At 44.4% G+C, this 21,608-nt stretch overlaps 1 long non-coding RNA gene across 24 annotated transcripts in view; it reads left to right on the forward strand.

The window, feature by feature from the left end:
* LOC132021478 (uncharacterized) overlaps window positions 1-21,608 on the forward strand; it is a 113,584-nt gene that overhangs the window by 52,425 nt on the left and 39,551 nt on the right. The gene's annotated exons all lie outside the window — the stretch shown is intronic.

The raw sequence follows: 21,608 nt of genomic DNA on the forward strand, positions 1-21,608 counted from the left end.
ATCTTAGTTCTCCCTTTTTTGTTGGGTAGTCTTGACAGATGGTGGAGAGGAGTACATGGCAGTGGTGTCCACTGGTATCTGAGAGTAGAGCTTGAAGGGAGGTAGGAGTGGGCAGTAATCACCATAGTAAAACAACAGCCAAAACATTATTTAAAGGTCACTCTGCAATTTACGAAGGCCATTGTATAGTGACATGGCTAACACGGTCCAGTATGCTATGTATTATTTTTTTTTCTTCTTTTATATGGACATTGAATCTCAGTCAGAGAGTAGAATTAGGACTCAGACTCAGGTATTGAGGCCTCAAATTCCATTTCTCATTTCTCCACTTTGCATTTCTTCGAGGTGAATCTTCCAAGGAGGGAAAGACTAGAGCAAAAACGGCATCCTGGAGCTAGGGATACCCACAGTGAAGAGGTGGAAGGAAGAAGAGGGCCAGGGAAGATACCATGCTATTCACAGTCACTGTCCTGTCCTCTGGCCATTGTAGGTCCTGACATTTCTCTAAACCAGAAAATGTGGGATGTTCTTTTGATTTAAGGGGGAAAAAAGTCCTAATCTGTTCATAAATAGTTTGAGGTGTTTTGGAAGTAAGCTTGGCCAGTTTGGTTACAGCAGAGTTTATTGAATTCTGGCTTCATTTTTTGAAAGCAATACAGTAGAAGTATATCAACTTAGACCCATGACGGAAGAGCTTGTCTGATTTAATTACATGGAAAAATTTTTTTTTGTGGATTCATTAAGTTTGTTTAGTTTTGGAATCACATGTTAATTCACTTATGCATGTATGCACTAACTAGTTGAGATCCTAAGAGGACCTGCTTTAATCAGTAGAAAATCAGAAGTCTCAAGTTACTTCAATTTTCCGACTGACAATCATATTTATGCAATTAAATATGTTAGCTAGCCGGTTCTGATAGCATAAACACAAGCAGTTATCTCCTGTCAGAAATTCTGAACCAACAGGGTCCACTTTAGAGAGGTTCTTGGGCAGTTGCTAGAATGGTGTCTGCTAAGAATTCTGCAAGGCATTCTTGCTGCCCAGTGCTTGGAGCATGTGAGGAAGGAATGGGCGAGTAAGGAAAAGACTGAAGGAATCTTTATCTCTGAGGCATGTTGAGCTTTATGGAACAATCTTTGTACTATAGTTTGACTTGGGTGGTTTTGAGACTAGTCTTATCTCTTGGATTTTGTGTTAGGGAGAGAGGAAACAAGTACCATGGAAGTTTTTGCTCTGTGAGCTGGTGACTCCACAGAGGAGGGATGTTTCCAAAATCAGTAAGCTGGTGTCACTTGAGTCCCAGTCACATGGTCTCTCCTTCTAAAAAGATCAGGCTGCTGAGAAAGCCTTTGGAACAAGTGAGGAGGCCCATGAAGGTAAGAGATTTCCTGTTGGCAACCTGGATCTTACCCAAAGAGGGCAGCTACTTTGTAAGTCTTCTGTGGGAGGCTCTCTACCACCCTTCTTCTGAATTGCTTAGCTTCTAAATCAGGAGCCTTTCTGGCTCATCACTGGTTTTTGCTTTACCCAGCCCGGCCCTGCCCTCTGGCTGTGTGCCATTGGTGATTTTTAGCCTTGCTGGAAATTACACCCTCTGCGAGGGTAAAGCAAACTGGGAGGTTCAGACTCTGGCTCCAGAGGGACTGGAGCCTGTCACCTACCTGGCCCTGCCCTGTGTTTCCTGGCATGTTTTCCTGGCCACCTTTTTACCCTTTCCATGGTCCTCTACACCCATAATTCGGCCTCAGTAAGGATTTAAGGACTGGCTTCTTCAGAAGGACTGTGGGAAGCAAGAATGTCAGTGCTTTGGCGGAAGCTCCTGATAGCAATCTCTGTGTCCTGCCTAAGGAGAGTATTGGTCTCATGTAGGTGATCTAACAGCTATGTTGGGGATGGTTGGAATATGAAGATTCTTCAGTATCACGAAAGGACTCACCACTGGGTTCCTTTGACCTGCTTTTCAAAATAAAATTTGATTCTCACACTGTAAGTAGCGGCAGTTACTTACATCAAAAAACCTTTGAGGGGCACCTGGGTGACTCGGTTAAGCATCCCCCTCTTGATTTCAGCTCAGGTCTTGATCTTAGGATCCATGCTGGGTGTGGAGCCTACCTTAAAAAAAAAAAAAACACCTCAAAAAACACTTTTTTAGATTTTCTAGGCGAACTTCCTTGTTTTAGATATGAGCAAACTTTGGGAGGTTCAACAAGGGCAAAGCTGTGCCTTTACTAAGGAGCTGACATTCACGTTATCTGAGAGGAATTGAAGCAGAGGGGAACAGACATTGTGTGAGAGGAGGTCTCAGTTCCCCCGGGAGGAGCATTTCTTGGTTTGTTTGTTTTTTTTCTTTAAAGATTTTATTTATTTATTTGAGAGAGAGAGAGAGAACACAAGTAGGCAGAGAGACAGGCAGAGAGGGGGGGAAGCAGGCTCTCTGCTCAGCAGAGAGCCTGATTCGGGGCTCCATCCCAGGACCTTGAGATCATGACCTGAGCCAAAGGCAGAGGCTTAACCCACTGAGCCACCAAGGCGCCCCTCTTGGGGTATTTTTAGGTGAGGGAGAGGAAGAATGCATTCCTTCTCCTCAAATGCTCACAGCCCTTGGGTTGGGTAATTCTGCCTCACTGACTTTTACCTTAGTCCTTTTGGATTGAACCCCAAACGACATGGTAATACCTCAGTGTGAAACTTTGCAAGGTACATTTAAGTAAGTGAAAACTTATAGGATGTAAGTGACTGAATGTAACTTTATTAAAATTCAGTGTGTGAGAAAGGCCTTATACTAAGTTAGCAAAATGTCAGTAGAGGTTCTTTAGATGGCCTGATTTAATTAGTGGATTAGATAGATTAGATTAGAATTATCCGGTCTATAATAGGTACTTGTAAATTTGGTTCATTTATCAAATACGGATTAACTGCAGAGAGTTCCCTGATAACTCGAGATAAAATGGTAGGCTATGACAGATACAGACCAATGCTGTGGGAACTCAGATTGTTTCTAGTTTTGGGATCTAGAGAATCAGGATTGTTTTGGGAAAACAGATTTCTTTGTTTTAAAGTACACTTTATTTTATTTATTTTTTTAAAAAGATTTTATTTATTTATTTGACAGATCACAAGTAGGCAGAGAGGCAGGCAGAGAGAGAGAGGGAGAAGCAGGCTCCAGCTGAGCAGAGAGCCCGGATGCAACGCGGAGCTCGATCCCAGGACCCTGAGATAATGACTTGAGCCAAAGGCAGAGGCTTAACCCACTGAGCCACTCCCTTAAAGAACACTTTAAATAATCTTGCTTATACTCTGGTCAGAGGTAGTATTGATACAAAGATAAATCTATTCTCATTTATATTATTAAAATTTATTTTCATTCATATTATTAAAACTGAATAAATAGCAACATAATGTATTTCCTTTCACTAAGCTTCTTTGCTAATCTCTAAAACAATTTTTCCAAAGAACAGACCTTTGGCAAATAAGAGCAGTTCACTCTTTTACAGACAGTACCTCTGCAGCTAGTGAATGGAGGCCAGGCTGTGAACAGAGAGGCCACTCTTACAAGAAGCTTATTTAAGATTTTATTTATTTATTTATTTGACAGAGAGAGATCACAAGTAGGCAGAGAGGCAGGCAGAGAGAGAGAGAGGAGGAAGCAGGCTCCCTGCTGAGCAGAGAGCCCGATGCGGGACTCGATCCCAGGACCCTGAGATCATGACCTGAGCCGAAGGCAGTGGCTTAACCCACTGAGCCACCCAGACGCCCACAAGAAGCTTATTTATGAAGTAAGGACAGTTAGTGAAGGGGCAACACAGAGCCTAAGGAGGGTTATTTATTTTTTTGAGACTGGAGCATGTCCTTGTGCTATGGGGGAAAGAGCTAGTTAAGAGGTAGAAGATAAGAGTAATGTTGGAGAGGATGACATGCTAGAGGAAGAGTGCCCTTATGACTTAATGGTTACTTTGGCAGTGTCCAGCAACTGAGGGTTAAAGCAGAGGACATTTGTATTCAAACAGGGGCTGTGTTTTGTGATCCAAGTGGAAGACTTGGAGTAAGAGGAGTCTAAAATATTGGTAGCAGAATGGTAATTGTTAAGGTGGTTAGAGAAAAGAGTGACTCCAGAGGAGGGCTGATAGGCAGCAGAGTGATGGCGGTGGGATGTCAAGGGGCTGGAAGTGTCAGTGAAGTTGAAGAATGAATCTGTAGAAGAGAAAGACAAGGTGAGGTGGAAATATGGAAGGATATAAGAGGTCATGACCAGGCAAAAGGTCTGACGTGGAGTGTAAAGCACACTGTGATCAAGGATCCAAAGGTCTTGATGACCAAGAAGTCAGTAGTCAACAGTAGGGAGGAGGAGTGTAGTTGTTTGGTATAGATGTAGGCAAAGGAAGGATTTTTTTGTAAGGTGGTAGGAATAATGGCTTTGAAGACACATTGAGACAGACCATCTGTTTTTCTTCTTGGTACCACTGGGTACTGAAGAATGATTTTATGGCAGCATCTTCATTGCTTAGAACCAAGTTCCTCAGGGAGTGCCAGGTTCCAGCTAGGGGGAGGGAAGCCAGAAGCACCTTTTAGGCCTACTTTTTTTTGCACTGTGTACCTCAGTGCTGTGGACTGCAGGGAGGAGGGAGATTCTGGCCAAGTGGAACAACCTCTACAAAGTACTGGGCCTTTAGGTGGAGTTTGCAGGAGTAAGGACTAAGTACTCTTTGCAGGGAAAATCCCATTTGGCCATGAGGGTTTTTTGAACTGTTCAGGATCAGATTGAGTCAGTGCTAATCTGTGAGAGGCTGAAGGGAAACTGTGAAGGTTTCTTGCTTAAAATTCTACAAGTCCATAGACTCTTGAGGCTTTCTATTCCTGTGGGGTCTGGAATTTATTTTTTCTTTCCATAGTGACAGCAAATAATGCCCTAAAGTTCACACGGTTTGAAAGCGTCTGGAGATACTCAGATTACTGTTTATAAAGATGTTTTTGGGTTTTTAATGGTTCAGAATTCTTTTGACATTGTTAGTACATGATTCCAACAGTTTAAGAAAGAGCTTCCAAACAGGTGGAAACAAACTAAGTCTTTACAATTCTTTTTGCTCCTTCTTTACTTGATTCATTTATACCACCACTCTGGCCAGATGTGAGTAGCTTAGAAAATGAGCCTAGGGACGCCTGGGTGGCTCAGCTGGTTAAGCTGCTGCCTTCAGCTTGGGTCATGATTCCAGGGTCCTGGGATTGAGTCCCGCATCAGGCTCCTTGCTCGGCAGGGATCCTGCTTCTCTCTCCGCCTCTGCCTGCTTGTGTGCGTGGTTGCTCTCTCTCTCTAACAAATAAATAAATAAAATCTTAAAAAAAAAGTTAGAAGACAGCCAACAGATGGGGAGAAAATTTTTGCAATATATGTAATAAGTGATGGGTTAATATCTATAATCTATAAAGGGTTTCTATAAATCAATAAGAAAACGACAGACCCAGTAGAAAATGGGTGAGAATACAATAGGTGAGACACAACAGGGCAAACTGTAATTTCATCTTAGAAAATGCTTATTCACTTCATCCATTCCAGGTAAAACTAGAATTTCATTTAAGAAATGAGCACAGACTTCTCTGGATAGGAATGTTCACTCTTTGGTAAATATCCATGAATAGGGTACTGTGAAATACTATGTGGCTGTGAAAACTTTTTTTTCTTTAGAGAGAGTGCACATATCCATGAGTGGGGTGAGGGAGGCAGAGAGAGAATCTCAAGCAGGCTACATGCCCAGCACAGGGCTGAATCTTACAACCCTGAGATCATGACCTGAGCTGAAATCAAAAGTTAGACACTTAACCAACTGAGCCATTCAGGCACCCCAGCTGTGAAAACTTTGAAGTTAACTTTCTGTATCAGTGAAAGGAGCAAGTACAGAGAAATATGAATAGAATGTTCCCATTTATTTTTAAAAAACATTGCTATTTGATTTGGAATGTATTTATTCTGTTTTGAATTTTGTAAAGGATTCCTGTAGGTTAAAAAACATTTAAGACTAGGGATGCCTGGGTGGCTCAGTGGGTTAATTAAGCCTCTGCCTTCAGCTCAGGTCATGATCCCAGGGTCCTGGGACCGAGTTTCGTGTCGGCTCATTGCTCGGTAGGGAGCCTGCTTCTCTGCCTCTGCCTGCCACTCTGCCTGCTTGTGTGTTCTCTCTCTCTCTCTGACAAATAAATAAATAAATAAAAATTTAAAAAGGATATTAAGATTATATTCTTCTAATTACATTAATGAATGAAATGTCAACTCTTGTCTTCCCCTTATGTAAATATTGATCTTAGCTTCTGAGAATTTCAAGACTTCTCACTACCTTTCTCTTTCCAGAAACTAAAAAAATTCCTGAAGGAGGCTACTGGGCCATGGTGTCTGTAGTTACACTTGGTGTGAACAAAGGAATTCAAAGCTCAGAATTATTTTTTCTTAGGATTTGCTACATTTTGGTATTCACAGTCTTCTAGAGCTTCTCTGCTTCCTGCCTGTGACATATTTGAAGGAGCTGAGACCTCCTCTGGTTGGAGGGCTTTGTTGCTCCTGCCCTTGCAAGAAAAAGGAAAATTACATGACCGGCCCAGGGAGGCAAGACCTAGAGCCAGCCTGAATCTTGGGAGGAAACCTGCTTCTAGCATTTGTCCTTGCCTCTTCTTTGGAGAAGCCTCTCAGCCAGTTTTAGTCTTGATCTCAGGCCCCCCATCAACCTAGGTGAAAGCAGACTTTGAAGCAGATAGCTTAGTTTTGCCTATCTCATTGGAATTTGAGGCTCTAGATCTCAAGCCTGAAAACAACAGAATTCCATCAGAGGCTGGCTCAAGGCCAAAAATCTTGTCTTTCAAAGACAGGAAACAGTTATGGGACATAAGCACCACTTTCTTTAATTATAATACCAGTGTCAGTAGACCCCAGTATGGGTGTGTGAGGATTGTTTCAGACTTGTAACATAGGCTTTTCTGTGAACTGGAGAGTTTACAAAGAGCAATAGAATAAAAACCTATTTAAAAAACCAAAATCGACTCTAGCCAGTTGTGTTCGAAAGAGGGGTGGCCTAATTCATATTTCTAGGGGGAAAAATCATTCCATTCTCTTCACCAGTATAGAATGGTGGTGGTGAGAGAGTGAATTTCAAAACTTCCTTTTGTTCCTCAGTGCTGGTCAGGTGTGGAGCCTGGAGTGATAGTTCTCAGTGGGGCTGATTCCAGGTATGGGTCACTGGATGTCAGAGAAAGGGGGATGGAGCTAAGTTGCTCTGAATAATATAAGGGGAATTTAGTTTCCTGAGCAAAGGGGAGACCTTTTCCAAATATGAGCAGAGTCTGGGGAGGGAAAAGGAACCACGAAGCATGGTAACATTATAAAACCCCTCTGTCTCTTCATAACTTAGGAAAGTCTGATGAAGACATAGTGTTTCGAGTCAGTTTGTGTATGTGTATTTTTTTCTTTTTGGTAAAGCATGGAAAGAAAGGAGCTGAGTCCCACCTCTGGGACAGCTCAGATCAGAAGGAAGAGATTGGCCTCAGTGAGTGATTAAAAATCCAGCAGGAGCTGGAGTCAGAGCCAAAAGAGGCTGTTAAGAGCATTAGCTGGTGGGCGTTTGCAGAAATTGTGGGAGGGTCATCGGATGGGAGGATCTACACCGTTTAACCAACTGAGCCACCCAGGTGTTCCCTCAGATTGGATTCTGGTGTAGTCAGGTCAATCCCTTGGCTAGATGGAGGACACATGACTGCCAGTCGGAACACCAGTTGATGTTGGTATGGTCTCAAATCCAGGCCAATTAGGACTCTGGATTTTTGTCAGAACTATTAAGAAGTGACTTCTCATTTTTTTTTCCAACTGAGTTGCCAATCCTGTAGAATGTGCATAGTTCTGAGGCTGCTGGTGATCATCTTGCCATCCCAAGGGGAGTGCTGAAGTCAACACAGGTGAAAGTTGAGTTGTGAGGTGGAGATGGAGCTTAAGTGGCATCTTTGGACCACCTTTTCTCTCTCTCTCTCTTTCTTTCTTCTTTTTTAAAGATTTTATTTATTTTTTGACAGAGACAGCAAGAGAGGGAACATAAGCAGGGGGAGTGAGAGAGGGGGAAGCAGGCTTCCCTCTGAGCCGGGAACCCGATGCAGGCCTCAATCCCAGAACCCTGGGATCATGACCTGGGCCCAAGGCAGACGCCCAAGGACTGAGCCAGCCAGGCACCCCAGAGCACCTGGATCTAACCAGCCATTTACATGAGTCCAGGCTTTTTTTTTTTTATTTTTGAAAGTGTGCTTGGATATTTGTCACCTACAGCCAGTAGAGTCTTAATTCATGTTATGAATTGTATATAGTTCTCATTACAAAGTGTGGTTTGGCTTTTCTCATCAGACTCTTTTGTCTTAAAGTGCTGACTTGTAAGCTTGTTATATGAATCAAATGAGACCATACGTATAAAGAATTTAGCATTATCCTCAGTACATAGGAAGCAAGGAGGGAGGGATTGAGGGGGAAGGCAAGGAAGGTCACGTGCTGAATTAAAAGGACCCTGAACTCCCTAGGGTAATATTCCAGAAACCTCCAAGCCCTATCAGGTCCCCCTGATCTAAATGCCCTAATGCCCTACACTTTATCCTCCGTAAGCCTTTATCATGGTTTGTAATGATATGTTTATGTAATATTTTGGTTACTGTCCACCTCTCTCACTGAACTGGTAGTTCTATGAGGGCAGTGATTTTTGCTCACTGTTTTGTCCATAGCAGGTAGTTAAATGTGTGGCATTCAGCAAACATTTTTTTTTTTAAGATTTTTTTTTTTTTTTTGTGAGGGGGAGAGGGTGTGTGTGTGTGTGTGTGTGTGGGGGGGGGGTGGGGGGGGGAGGAGCAGAGGGGAAGGGAGAGGGAGGGGGAAAGAATCTCCAACAGACTTCCTGCTGGGTGCAGAGTCCTACCCGGGGCTCAGTCTGACCTTAACAGACTGAACCACCCAGGTGCCCCTCAGCAAACATTTTTTGAAGGAATTGTCACCTGTAGGTGCCTAAATTGGACTGGCTATCCTCGATTATTGGGGTTGGGGCTGTGGCAGAATTGGCAAAATCAGGGAAAGCTATCTCTGTCCCCTCTGTATCTCCTACACTAGTGATATCCCCAACACACATAGAGACAATTTTGTCTTAATGGGATACTTTTTATTTGGTTGTGAAACCTGGAGAGGTGGGAAAATGTTCCCTTCTTACTTCCTAGAATGGTCTAATAACTAAATTGATATAAAACAGATTGCAAGAGAAAACCAGATTTTGTATATATGGGAGCTCCATAAAAACATAAGGCCCAAAGGGCAGTCAAGTAATTGAAGTTTTATATAACATCCTGAGCTAAGGAAAGGGCTTGAGGTCTGGGGATACAAAGGGAAGGAAGGCTATTTACAAGAGGAGATGTTTGGAAAACAAAGGTTACCCTTTTGTGCAGATAAGTTGCTTAGGTAAAAAAGTATTTCTGGTAATAGTGTCCTGGTATAGGCACCCTTCCAATGTCAATTTAGGCAGTTGGGGCGGGGGAGGTAAAGAGCTTTTCCTAAATTTGCTGTGTTTTGACTGCTTTTAGCTCAGGAAAAATCCTTATGCCAAAGAGACATGTTTGGGGGTGGCAAAATCTCCCCTTCCAACCCTTTACCGAATCTCTAGTACTTATATTTATAATCTCTAGTTATATTTTTATTGGCTCATTTTATTGAGGAATCGAATAGTATGGTGGTTGGAAATAAATAGAACGCAGAGGAGTAGGTCAGGTCTCCGTGATTAACAAGCAGTCTTCCTTGCTCCTGTGTCTTAATAAAATCATATATTTAACTGGAATAGTCTACTCTCACTTAGGCTTGCTCAGGAGTGTGTTGGAGGATGTATGAAGGTCCAGGAAATTGAAGAGGGATGTGAATGCTGGAGACTTAACTCTCCAGCAAGGAACAAAAGCAGTTAAGTGGCCTGGGGAGGGCAGGTGACCTGAAGCTCACTCCTATGGGCCTGGTATCTGGGCCCAGTGGAATCTCCAGGGGCATCCCAACCAAACCCCTGCCCAACACAAAAAGCAGCCTCCTTCCAGCTTAGTCTATGGTTCCTCCCTTCCCCCAGCCTGCTTTCCCTGAGGTGGGGAGTGTTTCCCAGGGCCCATGTGACTTCCACTGGCAAGTGACGATTACAGACGGTTTACCAGTCAGTAAAACTGCCAAAGGCTTTTGTGCTGTAATAATCCTTTTCCTGTTTAAAACTCTGGGGATTTTCTACTCTTGCCAATAGTTTTTCAAGTCAGCAATTACGTTGTGGATTATGTAATGGCTAGGTATTAAAAATAGAAAAGACCAGAGTTTGCGTCTATTTTAACCAAATCAAAACAGAGCAGAGGGGAAAGGAGGAGAGGGAGAGACCAGAGGAGGAGGGAAAAAGAGTTTACGTGACAAGAAGCAGCCAGATCCCATCATGTGACTGGGCAATCCAGCCCACAATTTACTGTGCTCTTTTCCTGCCATTCTTGGCCCAAGGGGCTGTACTCTTCCTTGGCCTCCTCCAGGGAGAGGACCCTGAGGAGAATTCCTTTATTTCTCAGCTAAGCCTGGGGTGTTTGCCTGCCTCTGACAGGCGAAATGACTAAGGGCAGAGGGGATTGATTTTGATGTGATTAAAAACTATTTGCTATGAAAATCCACTTTTATTATAGCTACTGCCAACCCTCCAACTTCCCCACCGTCATCTCTTCCCGCTGGATTGCCATCCCTAAACCCTCATCTGGCAGTTCCAAGGCTGCTGTTCGTCGTTCTAATGTGACTTCTCACCAATCCTCCACCCTCACCCCAAGTGAAGAGATCTCTGTTTTTTTCTGGGAACCTACTGAGTAACTTTAAGGGCCCTCTAATGAGATTTTAGGTGCCAGGTGGGTCTGGAGTAGGGGATATATTTTTGGAAGGGAAACTTCATGTAAGGGCCTGATAGATCATACCAAAATATACCAGGCTTCTACTGTGTCACCTTCGAAGTCCCTCACTCCATTCCGGATACAGAGGCAGCTGCAGGGGCAAGTCTTGAGTTAATCACCTCTAGCCCTTGGGCCTACGTAGAGCACAGGCTGAGCAACCAGATTTAGTAGGTCTAGGGGGCGGGGGGTGGTGGGTGCTTTGAAGAAGCAGCTTACTGTTTCTGAATATGGAACCCAGATAGCTTTGGCAGGGTTAGGGCGAGAGACCTGGGAGTCTAGACCAGCGATAGGATTAGTAACAGGCAATATTAGAAAGTTGTGTCCTCATTGTTCTTCCTCAGTCTTCGTCTGATCTGGGGTGGAGGAATGCCAGTAGCTCAAAGGAACACTGGTCCTAGCTTTACCCAGCACTGCCCCGATTAGTGGAAGTACGGTGAAAGAAGAGAACTCTAATTTGGGGATTATAAGCATAATTTCACTAGGTAGGTGGAGGGTATGGGCACTCTTCCTTAGGGCCTTTCAAATCCTAATGCCAACCTGGACTAGGAAGTGCCTGTGACTCAACCTTGGGTGTGGTCAGTGTCACTGCAGCATCAGTTTTCTGTTATCTGACAGGCTGGCTTCTCCAGACCCAGATAGTTAGCAGAAGTTGTCCATCTTCTGAGTATCTGTCCTCTACATCCCTGAGGCTTTGAGCAAGATTAGGAGTCCACAGAAGCACCTGCCTTCGGGTCAGTCAGAGGCTAAATCATTGCAAGGTCCACAAGGAACCTTTTCTGTCTGAACTCAACTTTCTGTTGTGGCCTCCTTCCCACTCCTACCCGCCCATGACCTTACAGTTTGACCACAGCAATGTTACATACACCGGTCATCCCCCTCCTGAAGGAGATCACCTTTTCTATCATTATTATAATATTTAATGGATTTCCACTCCCAACATACACACACACACACACACACACACACACACACTCTGTAGTGGTGGTGCTTTCTGTTGCTTGTTGTGGTGTCTGTTGCTTGTGAGAATGCTCGTAGTCACAAACTGGTATAGACAGAGTAACACATTTTAACAGATTTAACTTTTATTCATCCAGTTGACAAAGACACAGTAGTGCTTCTATGTGTTGGACATTCATTTGGGCCACAGAAGTGTAAGGTATAAAGGATAGATCTCTTGCATTAACTCCCACTACCAAGACTCAGAGCTAGGCAACTACTTCCCTTTACTACACACACCATCACACTCCTTGGACCCCCTTCTTTATCCCATTCCAATATCAGACCGAGAAATGAGTTTGGGGACGGGGCGCCTGGTTGGCTCAGTAGACTGGGCGTCTGTGTTTGGCTTGGGTCATGATCCCAGGGTCCCAGGATGGAGCCCCATGTCAGGCTCTCTGCTTTCTGCTTGGTGGGGAGCCTGCTTCTCCCTCTCCCTCTGCCTGCTGCTCCCCCTGCTTGTGTACTCTTCCTCTCTCTGTGTCAAATAAATAATAAAGTCTTTAAAATAAATTAAAAAAAAAAAAAGAAATGAGTTTGGGGCATGGACCAAGACAGGAGAGGGTTAGGCTTCAGGCTTCCACATTATTTGTTGCAATTCCTGTGGCCAGAAGTACTGGGTGGTGGGCATGGGAAGAGGGCTGGATGTGGGGAGAGGTGGTATAGCACCTGAAATGACTCTAGGAACTCCTGGAGCTCCTGTGTCTTCCAGCAGAAGTCTGGGAGAGGACGTTGGGAGAGGGAGTAAGAGGAGAGTAAGAGGAGGAGTGAGGAAGGGAGGGAAGGAAGAATCAGGTAAGGGAAGAGGGGATTGTAGGCAGACCCTTTGGGCTGGGCAGAGCCAGATTAACAGGGACATCTCAGAGCTCACCTAGGACAGACAGGGCAGGTGAAATCTCTTATTTAAGGTGCCAAATCTTGTGGAAGCGAGCAGGGATGTCTTGGCAGCCTGGTATCTAGCCTGGTGATCTGACTTCAGGCCAACCAGGGCTGCCAAACAAGGGGCGGTACTAGCACCTGCTCTGTCTCTCAGCACCCTCGTCCATCCAGATAGACTGTTCCAAAAACCCATCTCTTGTGTTACAAAAGGCAACCAGTTCACTAGCACTTACTTCCCTGAGGGGTTTGCATTTGAGAGACCCCAGAATATTACTTCTACTACTGCTGTATAAATTTTACTAGAACTGTTACTTTTCCTCTAGGCAAGTAATTTGGTAATTTAAAATTTTATCAAGGGGCCCCTGGGTGGCTCAGTCAGTTAAGCATCCCCCTTTGGCTCAGGTCATGATCCCGGCATCCTGGGATGGAGCCCTGCATTGGGCTCTCTGCTCAGCTTGGAGCCTGCTTCTTCCTCTCTCTCTGCCCCTCCCTCTCTTATGCTCTCTCTCTCAGATTTTAAGATTTTATCTTAAAATCTTTTTTTCTTGGGGCACCTGGGTGGCTTAGTGGGTTAAAGCCTCTGCCTTCAGTTCAGGTCATGGTCCCAGGGCCCCGGGATAAAGCCCCGAGTCGGGCTCTCTGCTCAGTGGGGAGCCTGCTTCCCCCTTTCTCTCTGCCTGCTTCTCTGCCTACTTGTGATCTCTGTCTGTAAAGTAAATAAATAAAATCTTAAAAAATTTTTTTCTCAAAATTTAAAAATTATTCACATAAAATTTCTGTAGTCTTGTTTTTATATCTCTACTGTATCTTCCCTTTTTCATTCCCAAAGTTGCATACTTAATGCTTCATGCTTTTTTCATTAGTTTTGTTGGAGTTCTATTTTGTAAGCACCAGCTTTTATGTTATATCTATTGTTTGTTTATTTGCCTTTTATTTCATTAACTTTTCCTTCTTAATAATTTTTTTTTAAGATTTATTTATTTGACAGACAGAGAGCACAAGTAGGCAGAGAGGCAGGCGGGGGGTAGGGGAAGCAGGCTCCCTGCTGAGCGGAAAGCCCGATGTGGGGCTCGATCCCAGGACTCTGAGATCATGACTTGAGCCGAAGGCAGAGGCTTTCACCCACTGAGCCACCCAGGCGCCCCTCTTAATCATTTAAGGTTTATTTATTTGTTTTGGGGGGGGTACAAAATGGGGGGAGGGGCAAGGGAGAGAGAATGCCAACACAGGGCTTGAGTTGGACACTTAACTGACTGAGCCACCCAGGCACCCCTCTTCTTAACCATTTTAAAACCAGTTTTATAATTGAAAAGCCATACAGGGGCACCTGGGTGGCTCAGTGGGTTAAGCGTCTGCGTTCAGTTCAGTTCATGGTCCCAGGGTCCTGTGATAGAGTCCCATGTTGGGCTCTCTGCTCAGCAGAGACCCTGTTTCTCCCTCTTCCTCTGCCTGCCCTCCTCCTGCTTGTGCTCTCTCTCCCTTGCTCTGTCAAATAAATAAAATCTTAAAAAAAGAAAAAAGCAATACAAAGCGTCACTTTTTCTTACAAACTATTATAAAAAGATCAGTTACCCAAAAGAAGAGAGGATTAAAAAAAGAACTATATATGGCTTATAAACATAGTAAGAGAAGACCTTACAAGTAAAATAATGCATCTGTAATAACGGGCCTCTAGGATTGAGTGGGAAAAAGAGGCATTTTAGAGCTAGTGCTCAGTGGAGGGAACCCTGGAAAGTAACCCAGTGCTCCTGCCTACCTCCCCCCCATCTTTATTTAAGATTGGTATCAGGGAAGACACAGACCTCTGTTTCCTTCTCTGTAAATAGTGACTAATACAGAATGGCCCCACCTGCCTTACTTACTTCATTGGCTGTTGTATCTGATCATATACTGAATGTGAAGGAGATGAGACCTGAACTCCCACTGAGCCCTCTGCTCCCCGTCTGTTCTCCCACAATTAGCAGAGTATGAAGGGTTTACAGAGGAACCCAGCCTTCCTTGGCAGGGTTAGTTACCAGGCCGTGGCTCTTAAGGGAACATTATTTTGAAGGGAAGGAAGGGTCTTATTCTCTGTTTAGCTCACTGTGCCTGTTGTCTCATCTCTTCTTCAGCTAAGTTTTATTTTTGATTTTGTATTATAATTCTGTATTTTACGGAGAAGTACGTGGAAGGGGTGGGTGTGCTAAAAATGAGCTCCAAGAACTGGGAGGCAGGAAGGGGGGCTCAATATTAGTGGTTCCCAAACGTTTTGGTCTCAGGACCCTTTTACACTCTTAAAAATTATTGAGAACTTCAAACATCTTTATTTATGTGGGCTGTGGCTGTAGATATTTACCATAATACCAATATGGAAAAGAATATTAGAGAAAGACTTTAAAAGTATTTATTAATTATGTAAAAATAACAATAATAAATCCTTTACATGTAAGATACTTTTTATAAAAATATGTTATCTAAAATGAAAAAATTCAGAGAGTTATTATTTTACAGTTTTGCAACTGTCTTTAATGACTGGCTAAACAGAAGACATTCGGATTCTTGTATCTCCTTTACCAGTCTATCATATGTTGCTTTGGTTGAAGTAGGTGAATACAAACCCACTTCATACAGATTTGTAGTTGAAAAAAGTAGGAGTATTTTTAATAGGCTTTTCAGATAATTATGGATATCTTCTTTGATGTTTCACCAAAACTAGACAAATGGTATTTTCTGATAGGTAGTTGCAGTGTGAGATCTGAAACCGAATCAGTGTATTTCTCATCCTCAGTTATATTCTAATCCATTGATCTGTTTATACTTTGAATGGTTCTTTAGCTCATGGTTGAGACATCATGCATTGGTCATTTGGAAAATAATGGCTTGGTGATTGCAGATTTTCCCAATGTAGACACATTTTGATCCATAGTATTATATTCCTTAATATTACTGCTGATGTCATCAGCAAAGTCTTTAAGTACCAGGAAGCTGTGAAGCTCATGGTGTGGAGACAAGTTTTCTGAAATTCTAATTTTCACTTGCCAGATCGAATTTTATCTTTCGCAAAACATACTATCAGTTTTCCTTGACGTGACAAGCTCACTTCATTGATTTTTAAGAAAATGACTGTGAAATGCGCATGTCTGAGTAATCATAGTTTGTCAGTTGTTCTTTCCTTTTTTGGAAGGGGGTGGGGGTTAGTAATTTTTATAATAAAAATGTTTCATGGAAAAAGGAGGTGGTTCATTTCTCAATGCAAACAATCACATGAATTTATCTAGTACTTTGGTATATAGCAGAAGTGCTTTATGTACAGACTATTAACAAGATGTACTCATGGATTTTTTTTTTTAAGATTTATTTATTTATTTGATACAGAGAGAGATGGTAAGTAGTCAGAGAGGCAGGCAGAGAGAGAGGGGGAAGCAGGCTCCCTGCAGGGAGCCTGATGTGGGGTTTGATCCCAGGACTTTGAGATCATGACCTGAGCCAAAGGCAGAGGCTTAACCCACTGAGTCACCTAGGCGCCCCTTGTTTTTTTTTTTTTTAAGATTTTATTTTTAAGTAATCTCTACACCCAACGTGGGGCTCAGTCTCATAACCCTGAGATCACAAGTCACAGGCTAGCCAGGAACCCCAAGAGTCATGTTAAAAAATCAGTAATTATTGTTCTATCATGGCATTCTTGTGTGAAGCTAGCCTTTTTGTTAAACCAAAGTGCCTGGGGTGAAGAATATGACTTCGGTGATTTGTGTTAAGTCCCCAGAAGTTTTACACCACTGTTGCTTTTGTATTATCAGTTCAAATGTCAACTGAGTACTGCAAAAAAGTCTTAGTATTATTATAAATACGGTCTTTACCTCTTGGGCCGCACTGGAAGGGCCTTTGGGACTCCCAGGACTCCAGGGATCATAATTTGAGAGGCACCAAGGTGTGTGATCGTGGGCAATAATAGTTTGTGGCTTGGAGCACCTCGGTATCCCTAGACCTCAGTTTTCTCAGCTGTTAAGGGGAGCCAGGGTTCTACACACACAGACTGTGTTTACTAGTTCTTGAAGCCACTTCTCCCTTAGGATGCTGCTCTCTTCCTTCCTTTCTTATGTCTTCTTTCCCCTCCGTATCTCCCCACCCCAAGCCTACCTCTTAGAGGTGGGGATCTTCCTTGTTGTTTTCCCTCCTCTTTTCCTCCCTGGGCTATCTTATCCCCTCCTTGATCTTAAGCCATCACCTGTAGGCTGACAACTCCCAAATCTCTATTTTCAGTGCAGATGTCTGTCCTGGGATCCAGCGCTGTGATTCTAGCTGCCCTTGGGACCTCTTCACCTGTATGCCCTACAGGCATGTCAAAGTCAACAGGTCTAAACTGATTTCATCATCTTCCCCAACACATTGCCTCCTCGTCCAGAATAGCCAGTCTCAGTTAATCTGTCATCTACCCACTGCTTAAGCCAGAAGCCCAGGAGCCCTCCTCTCCTTATCTGATCCCCTCACTTCCCTCATCTAATCACCCAAGCCTATCAGTACTGCCTCCTAAAGATTTTCTCAATCTTTTTCTGCTCTCCAGTTCTACCACCAGTGCCTCAGGTCAAGCCCTCATCACTCCTTAACCAAACTATAGCTTGAACCTTCTCCCTGGGCCCCCTCATCTCCCCTTTCCAATTTCCAATCTGCAACTCTGGCTGGAAACCACAAGATCATCTTCTCACACTTATCTTCTTCTTGTTGTTTTATTTCCTATTAAATAAATTTCCTAAATAAATTTATTTCCTAATAAATTTCCTATTAAATAAATACATATTGAATACTTATCATGCCAGGCCCTGTGTGGGGTGCTGGGGATAGAACATAGAGCACAATAGGCGTAGTCCTTGGCATTCAGCACTCGCAGTGTATGAGGGGACAGAAGAAAGTACAGGGCACAGGTAATCAAGACACAACGTGATGGGGAAGGAGGAGAGGGCAGTGCTTGCGAGCCTCTAGAAGCCTGAGCTGAGGGCTAGCTGAGCCCGAAAGGTGGTGAGGGAACACTTCCTGGAGGAAGCAACACTCTGAGACTACACACTCGGTGAGAGTTAGCTAGGAGTGGTGGGAGTGTGGTGGTGAAAAATTTGCCTGGTAATTTGTTCATCTCATTTCCCTGCATAAAAGCCCTCTTCTGAGCTTCACCATTGCCAGCAGAATAAAGTTCAAATTCCTTATCAAGGAACCCAATCTGCGTGGCCTCACTGACCACTCCCCTGTATTGAGTCTGTGGTACTCTAAGTTAGTTCCCCCAGCCTCTGGCTAGCTCCCGCACAGCTCCAGGCCTTTGCACGTGCAGTTCCTCATGCCCTCCACCCTTCCCACCCACTCTGAATTACCGATGTCAGTTGACTCAGGAGACCTTCCATGACCCCTCCCATGTAGACTTTGTGGCTCCCTCTTCTGTGCTCCCCACCTGTGCACACACCTGCACACCTGTGCACTTGTCACATCATTAGAGCTCATCCACGTGTATCTCTGACTCTTGCTCCTACCTGCCAGTGCAGAATTCCAGGTCTTGCCTACCTCCCACACCCTCGCCCCGTGAGCATTTTGGGCGTCCCCAGGGTGTGTGTCTCCCCCGGCGCTGTTGGATAAGGTTAGACAGCTACACCCTCCCACTCCCAGCTATCTTTTTCCCCCTCCTCCACTCGGCAACCTCCCTTTGCCCCTGTCACACCCCATGGAGCTATCAGTTCTGCTGGACATTGCCACACCCATTAGACGCCCTGCGCCTGCTGGGAGCCACTGACACTCCTGCTGGCACGAGATCAGCTGGCTCCACTGCAGGAGTGGGGCTGGGAGGCTGCTGGCACCTCCAGTGCTTCACAGATCCTTGAGGTTTGATCCCACGGATATGTGTACGTCACAACTACTACGACTTCAGCTCAGAATTACTTCCCCCTTTCCACTGAGCAAAGCTTTGGCCCTGGTTCAGTTCACTGTGCTTGTCTCCTTCCCTTAGGAATAGTTCTTTCCTAACAAGTCTTGCAACCCTTCATGCACATATACTCCACAAGGTTCTGCCCTTGGGTGGGCTAAATAGGTGTGACCTGCATCACCCTTCAGCTCTAGCCTAGAGGGAAAAATATATGTGTATTTATATATTTAAAATAGTAGATGATATAAGTGATACTGAATAGAGCTTCATCATTAAAAAATAAAAGCAGGGCACCTGGGTGGCTCAGTGGGTTGACGCCTTTGGCTCTGGTCATGATCTCAGGGCCCTGCGATTGAACCCCTCTTCGGGCTCTCCACTTAGTGGGGAGCCTGCCCCCCCCCCCGCCTCTCTGCTTATTTGTGATCTCTGTCAAATAAATAAATAAATAAATAAAATCTTTCTTTAAAAAGCAGTTTAGAAATACATAAAGTAAAAAGGTAAAGCCCCCCTTCTAGCCCTTCCCCTAGCCTAAAAGCTTACCCTACTGGTAGACACTGTTAATTCTTTGGTGGGAATGTTCAGACTTTTTGCTCCATATTTATACATATATTTGGCTGGCATAATATTGGATAAATCTCTTTCTTCTTGGATTTTCCCCTTTCCCACTCTCACATTCCTGGAGCTCATTTCCTCTTGAGCTAGCTCCCCAGATTAGAAAATAGAATCAAGTTTCAGGTGTCTCTGGCTTTTGTGTGCCAAAAACTTAGGCACTTATGAGAACTTTAGGGTTTGTGGAATAGCTCATTGAAGGAAAATGATTCTCTTGCACAGACTCAATACCTTGACTAGAAATGAGAAAGAAGGATTTCACCGGGAGAGGAAAGAACCTCCAGTTCTTTGCAGACCTCTCTTCCCCAGACTGGCTCAGGGCAGGAGAGACAGGACAGAAAGATCTGTGGTCTCCAGAGTCCCACCTGCTTTCTAGCAGATCACCTGGGCATGCAGGAGTAAGATCCCAGAGAGGGGTGGCCACCAAGCTGTAGGGACACAGTCAGCCTGGTCCAAGATTCTTGGATGCCCATGGGTGGCAGAGAGCAGCAGAGGCTATTAGAGTGGCTTCAGCCAGCTTCACAGCCACCTCCTCTGCTCCATGCCTGGCATTTCTCAGTATTCAGTTCAGGAGAACTCAGATACACCTATAGTTGAGTTTCCTGTTGGCACGATAGGAGCTTACCATAAACATTTGAGTTGAGTTATAGAAACTAAAGTTTGGTGTCCTTCACACTTGAATTTGTGAACTGAGATTCATTCCTATGGCTTGTGCTATTAAAAAAAAGTTGCAATGTATCTTAAAAATGTTTCTCCATCAGTAGATATAAATTTATCTGTTCTTTTTAAAAAAACAATATCCGAGATGCCTGGATGGCTCAGTCAGTTAGTGTCTGCCTTCAGCTCAGGTCATCATCCCAGGGTTCTGGGATTCCGGCATCCAGCCCAGCTTCAGGCTCCTTGCTCAGCAGGGAGCCTGCTTCTCTCCCTGCCTGCCGCTGCCCCTGCTTGTGCTTTCTCTGTCTGACAAATGAATACATAAAATCTTAAAAAACAGTAAAAAACTATTATTTTCAAAAACATACATGCTCATAGTAGAAAATTTTAACAGTACCAAAGGAGAAAGCAAAAGTTCTCCAGTCCTCTGTTCCTACTCTCTAGATAGAACTATTGCTAACGGTTTTTCCTTCTCCTCCTCCTCCTTCTTCTTTTTTCAGATTCTATTTATTTATTTTTATTTTTTTTTAAGATTTTTTATTTTATTTATTTGACAGAGAGACATCACAAGTAGGCAGAGAGAGAGAGAGAGGAGGAAGCAGGCTCCCCGCCGAGCAGAGAGCCCGATGTGGGACTTGATCCCAGGACCCCGAGATCATGACCCGAGCCAAAGGCAGCGGCTCAACCCACTGAGCCACCCAGGTGCCCTTCAGATTCCATTTATTTGACAGAGCACAAGCTAGGGGAGTGGCAGGCAGAAGGAGAAGGAGAAGCAGGTTCCCCACTAAGCAAGGAGCCTGATATGGTGCTCAATCCCAGGACCCTGGGATTATGACCTGAGCCGAAGGCAGCTCTGAATCCTCTATGGCCTTCTCCCTTCTGGGCTCTTCAGGGCTCTCGTGAGGCCTCTCAAGGCCACAGACACAAGCTGCCAGAGAAGTCAGCTCCTGGACTCCCTTTCTGTCTACACCCTCTTAGTCTCTCAGGGGTGAGGGTAACTTCCGACTAGAGTAGGCCCCAGTTTCCCATTCCATCTGCCTGGAAAGAAAATGGCAGCCACCTACAGAAATAGAATTGGCTGCTCTGTACTTCCCCACCTGCAGCTCCTACATCAAGCCACAAGGGGCCCCATTGTGGGATCTTTAGTCCTGGATCCATACCAGACCTGCCGAGTGTGTGGCATAGCTTCTCCATAGCAGTAGCTTTTTTTTTTTTTTAAAGATTTAATTAATTTATTTGAGAGAGCGACAGAGCACAGCAGGGGGAAGGCTGGACAGAGAGGGAGAAGCTGATTTCCTGCTGAGCAGGGAGGCCAGTGTGGGGCTCAATCCCAGGACTCCTGAGATCATGACCTGAGCCAAACGCAGCCACCCAACCAACTGAGCCACCAGACGCTTACCCCCTACCTTTTTATTTTATTTTATTTTATTTTTAAAAAATATTTTATTTATTTATTTGACAGAGATCACAGGTAGGCAGAGAGGCAAGCAGAGAGAGAGGAGGAAGCAGGCTCCCGGCTGAGCAGAGAGCCCGATGTGGGGCTCGATCCCAGGACCCTGGGATCATGACCTGAGCCGAAGGCAGAGGCTTCAACCCACTGAGCCACCCAGGCGCCCCCCCCCACTACCTTTTTTTTTTTTTTTTAAG

This window comes from Mustela nigripes, chromosome 7 (genome assembly GCF_022355385.1).
Source record: "Mustela nigripes isolate SB6536 chromosome 7, MUSNIG.SB6536, whole genome shotgun sequence".
Classification (NCBI taxonomy): Eukaryota; Metazoa; Chordata; class Mammalia; order Carnivora; family Mustelidae; genus Mustela; species Mustela nigripes.